Source organism: Helianthus annuus, chromosome 1, assembly GCF_002127325.2.
Source record: "Helianthus annuus cultivar XRQ/B chromosome 1, HanXRQr2.0-SUNRISE, whole genome shotgun sequence".
Lineage (NCBI taxonomy): Eukaryota > Viridiplantae > Streptophyta > Magnoliopsida > Asterales > Asteraceae > Helianthus > Helianthus annuus.
In genome coordinates this window covers 132,075,618-132,086,423 of record NC_035433.2, presented here as the reverse complement: position 1 = coordinate 132,086,423, position 10,806 = coordinate 132,075,618, and the positions used below count along the sequence as shown (strand labels likewise).

The 10,806-nt window shown below is 36.7% G+C and overlaps 1 long non-coding RNA gene across 1 annotated transcript; it reads right to left on the bottom strand.

Annotated features, from left to right (window-relative positions):
• Nucleotides 1-1,198: 1,198 nt before the first annotated feature.
• LOC118480182 lies at nucleotides 1,199-2,833 on the bottom strand. Its single transcript, XR_004861810.1, has 2 exons — nucleotides 2,619-2,833; nucleotides 1,199-1,878 (listed from the first exon to the last, which is right to left on the bottom strand). It is a non-coding gene; the product is annotated as an uncharacterized LOC118480182 (long non-coding RNA).
• Between the last annotated feature and the right edge of the window lie 7,973 nt (nucleotides 2,834-10,806).

Genomic DNA, 10,806 nt, shown 5'->3' with positions numbered 1-10,806 from the left:
GGGTTGTGACAGAGATGGTTTGGTTATGTTAGGGGGAGGCAGGTGACGACCATAGTTAGAACAATGGAAACTCTCAATGTTTAGACTGGAGGGTGTGGGAGGGACTTTATCAACGTCATGTCAACACCACCTCACACAGGGGCTTTAAGGCCTCTCCCCTTAACTTAAGGGTGTGGGATAAAGCCCCTTCAAGCTATACCCCCCCCTATTTAACCAATCCTTCATCGATAAAGCCCCCTTGTCTCCTTTACCATGTTGGCGAAACCACCTATGGCGCCCCTAGTTGAATTGGTGGGTGTGGGTCGATGGCGCCAGGTGGCGCTATAGGGGCTGAGGTGGCCCTGGTGGCGCCTCCATACCCTCCGGCCTTGGGGGGGGGGGGAGGAGTAGAGCCAGGCGGAAATTGACTTGGAATAAGTGTATTTGTCAGGATTTGCTAGACTTGCACCTTTTTGAGGACATGGTCGAGATAGCACTTCGTGGAGACGTAGAATTAGGGTTAAAGACTTTTTAGAGGATGATACGGTTTTGTATTAGTTTCTTGATTTAGGAGCTTAGTTTCTTTAGTCTATTTTGATGGCCTATGAGTATTTTCACCATTTTTTTTTCTTCTAGCTTGATGGCTTAGTAGGAATATATTTAGTATTTTTTTTATGTGGTTATATGTCTAATACTTGTTTTTATTGTATTCTTTTGCCTAGATATGATTTTGGAGCTGGTTCTATCCCCTAGGATAGAGGTAAGACTTGTCTACATCCCACCCTTCCCGGACCCTATCAATAGCTTGACTTTGAGTGGGACTATACCATGTACGATTGATTGATATGTTCAAGAGTAAAGTACAATTTCAATCCATGGGGTTTACGCCCAATCGCAGGTTCAACCCTCATTTGTAAAAATTCAACAAGTCAGTCTTTGTGGTTGTCAATTGCTAGCAATCAAGTCCCTGTTAACATTTTCTGTTAGTCAAAGGTTAGTTGACTAGGGTAAAGTTGTCTTTTACCTTCTAATTTGAAGGGCAATTTGGTCAATTCAATTTATATACCCCAAATGCAGAAATCATCCTCCATATGTTTAAAATGAGGGTTGAACCTGCGATTGGGTGTAAACCCGGAGACTGAAACTCTACTTTACTCTATGTTCAAAACCCTTAGCATCTCTAAATCAAATGTTCTAATCCGGTTACTGTATTTCAAGATCGTCCACGAATAATCCAGCTTGTAAAAGCTATTTATTTTCAAACAAAACGTGTATTTTAGGAACCAAATTAACATACTCAGTAAATTACAAATTCAGAAATAAAATAATGATGAACAATTTCCGTAACTAACAGTATGATCCTTCTTTACATCTCTTAAAACTATCACAAAATGGAGATCTAGGCGATCGCCTTGTGACGAGCAGTAGACGCTGAAGAAGAAGGCTTGAATGCGAACACCATCAGAACAGCCATAATGAAGATCGGCAGCAGCAGCAGCATCAGCGGCGGTGGAGGAAGAGGCGGTAGTATCAGAGGCAGTATCAACAACGACGCCGCTAGGCCTACCAGCACCAGCATTGATTCCAAGCTGAAGTAGCTGCTCCTGTTCTTTGATTTTGGTTTCGATATCATCATCATTTTTTTATCTCCATAGCTGTAACTATTTGATGATGATGATGATCGGTGCTTTTCGTACTCCTGCTGCACCACCGTTGTAGTAATACCACCACCACTACCGCTGCTGCTGCTGCTGCGTTTATGAGAGCTCATATTCATATTCATTCTTCTTACTTCCATAAATTAGATCTACTCAAATTTATTTTGTCAAAGTTCTTCACTGATTTCTAAACACATGTGGAATTGAATCTCGACTGATTCGAGATCTGTAGATTTTCAACCTGTAATTCGTGCATCATAAGAGTCAGATCGGATCATAAACAACAATTCAACATCATCATCAAATTCTAAACCTAAAATCTACAGATTAAGAAGACTATAAGGATCCGTTTGTAAGAACAAAGGTTACGTACAGTAATGCAATTCATCATCATCATCACCAAATTCTAAACCTAAAATCGGCAGATTCTACAGATTAAAATCATCAATTTTCAACATATCAAACGCAGTTATGAATCTAGAATGAAGAATCGACAGATTCGAACATCAAAAACTCTAGAATCATCATAATAAACGCGTAACGATTCTCATCATCATAATTTAAATCTAAATCCAACACGCTTACAGATGTTCTAAGCAATCTAAACATCTAATTCATTTCTGAATCTAGAATCGCCAGATTTGAAATGCAAACGCTCAAAAATTCAAATCCACCGGTATTATCATTATTAATTTATTATTATTTTAATTTTCAAATACATCAATGCATGACGACTCTCAACATCAACAATCACACTCTGAATCTAAAACAACACGCTCACAAACCTTCTAAACAATCAACGATTTTCAGTTTTTCAAACTAATCACACGAAGACGCACTTCCGAATCTAGAATCAACAGATTTTGAATATCAAAAGCTTTAGAACAAACACGTTACGATTGTCATCAACAATCATCATACTCTGAATCTACAACAAACGCATTACGATTACATGATGAAACGAGATTCGTAAGACGTTACCTGATGAATCAGCAAACGAATGTGTTTCTGACGAAGAGATTTGTGAGATGAGAATGAGGAGGATTGATTGAATTTGATGAAATTGAAATCCATTGGCGTGAAGTATGGGTTCAGTGAATTTAGCAGAACAAGTGGGGCTGCAAGTAGTTTCCTTTTTTGAAACTGTGGGTGTGGTTTTCTAGACCGGCTGGGTTCGTCGTAACTAGACAATATCTTCGGTACCTGTCAACACTTTTTACCCTTTTAGACCCATCATCATACGTTAACCATTTTTCAACCATTAAATTTTTATTTTTGTTTTTATTTTTATTAAATAAAACCTTTCTTGATTTGGTAACCTAACCTATATGTGTGGATATTGGATATAATCTTTATTTTATTTTTTTTTCTTTTGTGGGAGAACATATAGGTATTGATTTTTGTTTGTTTGTGAAGTGAAACAATTGAAAATCACACGTTTTAAAAACGGCTTCCTCTATTCTCACATCTCAGAATCTTATTTTCACATTTCTTTTTCCTTTATCTCTATCTATATATATATCTATGTATGTGTCGAGAGAGGTAGAGAGGAGGGGTGTGTGAATATTAACTTTCTTTAAAAACTAGTTTAAACCAGCTTGTATTGTCGGTTGAACTGGTTATTGGAGACATTGTTGGTACAATAGAGCCTAGTCTAACTAGGTACTGGTTTAGTTTTTGAACCGTTAGAAAATCTGATATTATTGGTGCATATCGATGAACAAGTTTGTAGCCATGTTCTTGAATCCGTAGCTTTTGTAGCCATGTTCTTGAATTGGTAGCTTACATGGTGGATAATCTTTATTTTTGTTTGTTTTTGAAGTGAAATAATTGAAAATTAAAAATGGAACACACGTAAACAATGTTGTAAAAACCTGCTCAAACTGGCTTGTAAGTTATTGGAGACATCACCGATACAATAGAGTCCGATCTGATTAGAATACTGATTTAATTTTTGAACCGATCTAAATAAACCAGTTTGTAGCCATGTTCTTGAATTGGTAGCTTACATGGTGGATAATCTTTCTTTTTTTTTTTTTTCTTATGTTGAAAGGATATTGGTATTTGTTTTTCTTTGTCTGTGAAGGGAAATGATTGAAAATTAAAAATGGAATACATGAAATCTTATAAGAGTGGTTTGAAGGTTGGTCTGTGGGTTTATTAAAATAATACGAGTGTTGTCATTTTTATTTTTTAATTGAGATAATTATTTTTAAAGTTTTGCAACTTTTAAGGTAGAAAGTCGTCTATTTAAGGTTTTTCGGATCGCAAGTGTGATTTTATTATAAAAAAGCCTGCAACTACCAGCAAGGAGCCAGCAGAATTCAGACCACATTTACATCATATAACCTTGTCAATAATATTAAGATGACACCACATGCTACATTCCATTCCAATTAACAGAATTTTGAAACTTGTAGATAGAAAGTAGTTTATTTAAGTGATCGTTTAGATTAGAATATATATGTCCATGTTCATTACCATGAATGTAATTGTTTGCCAATTTGTGTTAGGTCATTTGATAGAGACATATATTTTTTAAAGGAAGGTCTTAGATTCAAACCAGGATAAAATAAGAATTTTGTAATATTTAGTGTGACGTAGAAGAGTAATATTTGCCACTAAAATATTTAAATGTAATTGTTTAAGTAATCTGGAATTTTAATTAAGGCGGGAGGTATTTAGAAATATAATAGGGTAGATTTTTTTGGATTTTCAACGAACTTATAACCTAATAAGGAAATTTATTCTGAGTTGGTGCATGTTTCTACTTAGGGATGAGATCAGCGGTACCGTACCAGCACCAAATTTTTGAAAAAGTGGGTACCGAATCTATCGGTACAGTATCGAGTCAAATACATCGTTGGTCAACCTAAAGGTACTCTCTTAAGATGGCTATTCTAAGACTGAAAGCTAGAATCCACATAAGGTATCGAACCCATGACCTTTTGTGTGTAAACAAGGGGTTTTACCACTGCACTAGGCTCACTTTCATTGTTATGGGGTTCAACTAAATTATTACATGGGGTCCATAGACAATTTTATATACCGTTTCTAATACTTTTTAAAAAAAGATTGGGGTTCGGGGACCCCGTTCCTCGTAACGTAGGTCCGCCCCTGGTTATTGTGACTTGCTATGTGTCACACAAACATAGATTAGATTTAAAATTATTCTAAAACTGGCTTAAGGTTAAAATCATATTCATCACTTCATAGCATAATTGCAAACTTATATTCATTTAGCACTGATAAAAAAATTCCCTATGGTTGCTAAAGATCGAGAACAAGATTCTGTATAAACAATTTTTTATTACATAGACTTTAGCATATTGCAAACATTGTATATAAGTGTATAAGAGTTTGTACGTAACTTGTAACTAAATTCAGTGACGGATCTAGAAAATCTTTATAGGGGCAACATTTCATATAAAAAGGGGTAACATAATTGGAAAAAAAGTCAATTTTTTCCAAAATTTACACTAACGTCGGAGCGTTAAGGGAGGCTAACCCTATTAACAAGCTAGGTCCGCCCCTGACTGAATTCAATACTTAACAAGCTCTAGAGATAAATTCATTGAATATATAGAATTAAGAGTTAAATGTCATTTTAGTCCTTGTGGTTTTGGTCATTTTGTCAATTTAGTTTAAAGGTTTCATTTTTCTCCTGTGGGCCCAAAAAGGTTTCACCGTTGTCATTTTAGTCCACTGGGTTAACTTTATCCATTTTTCTGTTAACGATAAAGGCAATTCGGTCATTTTTCATGTAATTATGTTAACTAGAAGGGCAATTCGGCCATATATAATGACCGAATTGCCCTTCTCGTTAACAGATAAAATGAATGAAGTTAACCAAGTGGACTAAAATGGCAACGATGAAACTTTTTGGACCCATAGAAGAAAAATGAAACATTTGGACCAAACTGACAAAATGGCCCAAACCACAAGGACTAAAATTACATTTAACTCTAGAATTAAACATTGAACAATAGAATATCTTTATTATTTATTTTTTCGTGTGTGCTTAACCAGTTTTTTTTTTTTTAACGGCAAATTTGAATCACTAACAGACCACTGGAGTATCATCGTGCCACCAGCGTGACACGTGAGATTACTATTTAGACCCATAAGCATACGTAAGTATTTAGTGACGTGACACATTAAATTGGTTTCATGTGTAAAGTGTAAACTATAATTTGTGACCTTAGTTTAGTATTTTTATGTATGCATATACCGAGTTAGTGTAAGCTAATGCTAAAAATAGTTATTGTCATTTTAGTTGATTTATTATTTGAGGACAACACAATTTTATGAATGAGACGCTTCGCATATTATTCTAAAATTAGCTTGAGGTCGAAATCATATTTAATTATTTATTATAGCCCAATTGCAAAATTCAAATGCATAATATGGATAACATCATATAAAATCTTTATAGATGAGTGATGGATCTAAGAATTTTCTTCAAGGAAAAAGACATGCTATAAAGGGTTAAGTCAAATACACGAGGCTAAAATGGGTTAACCCAAAGCCAGTCGAGTCAAAAGACTTACATTAAATTCACTCGTATTAAATTCACCCGTCCTATAATAATAATAATAATAATAATAATAATAATAATAATAATAATAATAATAATAATAATGTCACAAATCACTCAGAGAACACATATTATCTATAAATACATCATATCTTGCCATTTTATTTACCATTTTTTGTATAAATTATCTCACTATAAACAATAATTGGATATGAAAACAATAATTGGATAATTTCAACTTTTATATTGGATTTGGTTTGGTTGTCAAGGCCATGGCTTAAGGGTAGTTGTGAGTTAAATCAAGAGGTGGGTAAGGTGGGTAACTATATATAATAGTAACTAAGTTTTAAAAGTGTTTTAATTAGATTATTTAAGTTTTAAAAGTGTTCTAATAATGTCAATCAACATTCATTTTTTATTTAAACTAAGGGCTTTTACATCCATTTCATAGGTAACCGTGGTGATCTGGATTTTTGTTTTTTTCCCTTTTATTTGATACTAACGTTGAGTGATGACGTGGATTTTAACTTGTTTTTTTTTTTTTTACTTTTAATGTAATTAAATTGTTTTTGTTTTTAATAAATATAATTTCATATATTAAAATAATCCGACTCTAGCATCTTATGCAACATTTTTCACTTGACATATGAAAAAAAGGATATGGCTCGATTTGAATGTTAAGTTATCTAATTGGGACAAACACTTTTGAAACTTGGTTACTATTATGTGACATTTTCCCTTTTTAAGAGGGTGTTTAGGATTGAGTTAGAAAATGAATTATTAACTTATTGGTTTTATCGAAAAGCCAATAAGTTAAAAAGTGTTTGGCAATCCTTAAAGTTCTTTTTTATTTTGGCTTTTTGATTAAAAGTAAAAAGTTGTTTAAAAAAAACCATAAAATCTTGGTTTTTTAAATGACTTTTAGCTTTTGATTAGAGTTAAATGCATGGATAGTCTCTGTGGTTTGTCATTTTCTCACCTTTAGTCACTAATTTTTTAAAATTACAGCTATAGTCCCCAACTTTTCAATTTTTGTTCCCGGATAGTCCTTGTGCCTAACATCAGTTGGTTTTCTCAGTTAAGAGTGCGTGAAATGACAAAAATACTATTTCCTTAAAAAGGGCTAACCACAGGGACTATCCGAGCATTTAATAATAAATAAAAAAAATAAAAATCTAATTTTTTTTTTGGACAGCAACAACGAAACTTTATTCCTCAAAAACGAAGACCCAATGCATAGCAAGATGCTATACGTCACATCTTCCAACTCAAGAGTACAACCCGGATTACAACCAAACTCAAACAGCAAAACAAAAACTAAATCTAGGATCGTAAACAAAACAACATAGGCATGATATTATCGTTTTATGGTGGGTCGTTCCAAAATGTAAAGTTTCTCCATTCGAGCCATGTTATACCGGTATGCCGAGACCTTAACTTGATCCAATCAAACGCTTCTTCCTTTATTTCTTCCGCCAGTTTTCCCGGGTTTGTGAGTGCGTCGTTGAAAGCTTTATTATTTCTGTTCTTCCAGAGGTGCCACCCGGCTAAGAGGTGGATTGCAAATATTATTTTTACCTTGTTTCTAGGCCATTCAGACTTCTCTTGAATTCTTGTTTTTATATCTTCATCGTGACTTCTGATCGGTATCTTCATCCAAGACCATAGATGTAGCCATACTTCTTTAGCAATCGGGCATTGTATGATAATGTGGTTTGCGGTTTCGGGAGCTAAACCACAAACCTTGCATACCGTCGACCCCATCTGAACTCCCCTTTGGCTCAAAGCCACTAGTGTTGGTATCTTTTCTTCCATTGCTCTCCATACAAAGAGGTTTACCTTTGCCGTGGCGATCTTGCTCCATTCCAAACTGCTTGGTACTGCGTTCACATCGATAATACCGGCCAATTCCTTTCTGACCTCCTTCACCGAGTAGCCTTTTGTTGTGTTGTTTTTCCATCTCCATATGTCCTCATTCTGGCCTACTGTTTGCTGCACTAATAGTTGTTTCAGTCCCTCCCATTCGTTCTTTTCTTCGATGCAGTTGGGGAGTCTACACCACTGCCAATCCCACCACAAACCGCCTTGGCTCGTTTTATAATTTTGTTGTACCTTACTCCTTTTGTCTTTAGCCAAGCCGAAAGTAAGCGGGAATTCATCTTTCAAAGGTCTGTTGGATGCCCACGTGTCCAACCAGAAAAGCGTTTTGTCCCCTATCCCCACCTTGCTCCTTAGACTATTCTCAATTGAAATACCAACCTTCTCGAACTCCTGTTCCATTCCAATAATCGCTTTCCAGACTCCGGTTAGTGTTTTCTTTACCGGGACATTTTTAATCAACCTCCTATTTCGGTGGATTGCTTCTATTGCCTTTACCCATAGTTGCTCCGGTTCCGCTTTGAGCCTCCACCTCCATTTCGTCAATAATGCCATATTCATTTCTCGGATTCCCCCCACGCCGAGACCACCCATGTTTTTTGACCCTATTATTCTTTCCCATTTCATCCATCGGATCTTATTTGCAGCCCCACCTCCACCCCAAAGGAAACGTCTTCTAATTCCTTCTAGTGTTTTAATTACCTTCTTCGGGGCTCTATACAAGGATAGAAAGTAATTTGGTAAAGATCCCAACACCGACTTGATTAGTGTAAGTCTACCTGCAAACGATAACAACTTTGCCTTCCAAATTGACAATCTTTTGTTAAATTTGTCTATCACATCTTTCCAATTCCCAACCCTGTTCATGCTTGATCCCACCTTTAAACCCAGGTAGGTAAAAGGCAAACGACCTGCCTTGCATTTCATTGCTTGGGCCATAGACTCGATTTCTCCTTCGTCTGGGCCGATCCCATATAGGAAGCTTTTTTTGTGGTTCACTTTTAGTCCCGACATAAGATAGAATAGCCTCAATATTCTTCGTAGCGTCTTTAAATTACTCTCGTCCCATGTTCCCGTAAAAATGGAATCGTCCGCAAAAAACAAATGTGATAAACAGGGCCCATTATTAGGTAGAACTAAACCATTGTACATACCTGATCCTTTCGCCTTTTTCATCAGAACGTGCAAGCCCTCCATAGCAATCGTGAATAAGAACGGGGACAGCGGGTCCCCCTGTCTTAAGCCTCTCTTATATTGAAACTCCCCCGTCGGAGATCCATTGACTAGAACCGACGCTTTCCCGGAATACAAAATGCCCATCATCCAAGTTTTCCATTTAGAAGGGAATCCCATATGCGTGAGGACCGTAATTAAGAACTTCCAGTTTAACGTGTCATATGCTTTCTCTATGTCTGCTTTGAACAGGAAAATCCTCTTCTTTTGTTTCTTCGCCCAGGATACCACTTCATTTAAAATCAAAGGGTCGTCCACAATGTTACGGTTTGCAATAAAGGCGGATTGCTCATTTGATACAACACTATCGAGCACACCTTTCAAACGGTTTGCCAAAACTTTCGAGATGATCTTGTTAATGACTCCTATCAATGATATGGGTCTGAAATCGGATAAAGTAACAGGATCGCTTACTTTCGGAATAAGTGATATGAAGGAGGCACTGCAAGATTTTTGAATGGACCCGTGCACATAAAACTGGTCCAGCAGATCCAGTATGTTGTTCTCCAACTTGTTCCAGAACTCCTTTATAAACAAGAAAGTGAACCCATCTGGGCCTGGTGCCTTGTCTGACCCACACTCCCACACAGCGGCTTTGACTTCTTCCTTTGAGAACTTCTCAATTAATAGTTTTGCTTGATTCTCGGATATTTTCGAGAAGCCATCAGACGGCATTCTCGGTCTATTTTCCATTGGTTCAGTGAACTTCTTCCTCATATTCTCTTGAATGTGCTTCATTACCGTGGGTGGGTCTACAACCCATGTTCCATCAATCCAAATGCGCGAGAGTTTATTTCTCGCCATATTGCAGTTCATCACCGTGTGAAAATATCTTGAGTTCTCATCCCCTTCCGATATCCACCTTGTTCTCGCTTTCTGTTTATAATCTTTTGCCTTCCTTCGAAACCATTCCCTTATCTTGTTCTTACTTTCTCTCCACTTTTCGATCTCGGCTTCCTCGAGTTCTCTTTCCTCCGCATCTGCGTCCAGCTTTATTACCGATTCAGTAGCTTCCCTGTACTCTTTTTCTTCAGTCTCCTTACTTTCCTTTCGCCATTTCTTTAACTCTTCTTTAATGTTCTTTAACTTAGAACCCAGCATTATGTCTTTGAAGTTATCTTCAACCAGAAGATCAAAACCCTTTTCTATTGCCTCCACCGCACCCGGGGACTCCATCCAACTGTTAAAAAATCTAAACAGGCACGACCCATAGTCCGCCCAACCAGTTGCTAGAATCAAAGGGCTGTGGTCGGATAGTGTTCTTTCCATGGCTCTAAGCGAAGCGTTCGGCCACTTTGCCATAAAATCGTCGCTAACCAAGGCACGATCTATTTTACTCAATTTTTTCCCATCCCCAGACATAAACGTGAACTTCCTACCAGACATTGGATACTCGAGCAAGCCCGCAGTGCAGATAAAGTTATTGAAATGTTGGGCGTTGTTACCGTCAAAAATGGAGTTCCATCTATCTTCTGGCACCCGAACTTCGTTAAAATCACCGATGATCAGCCACATGCCTTG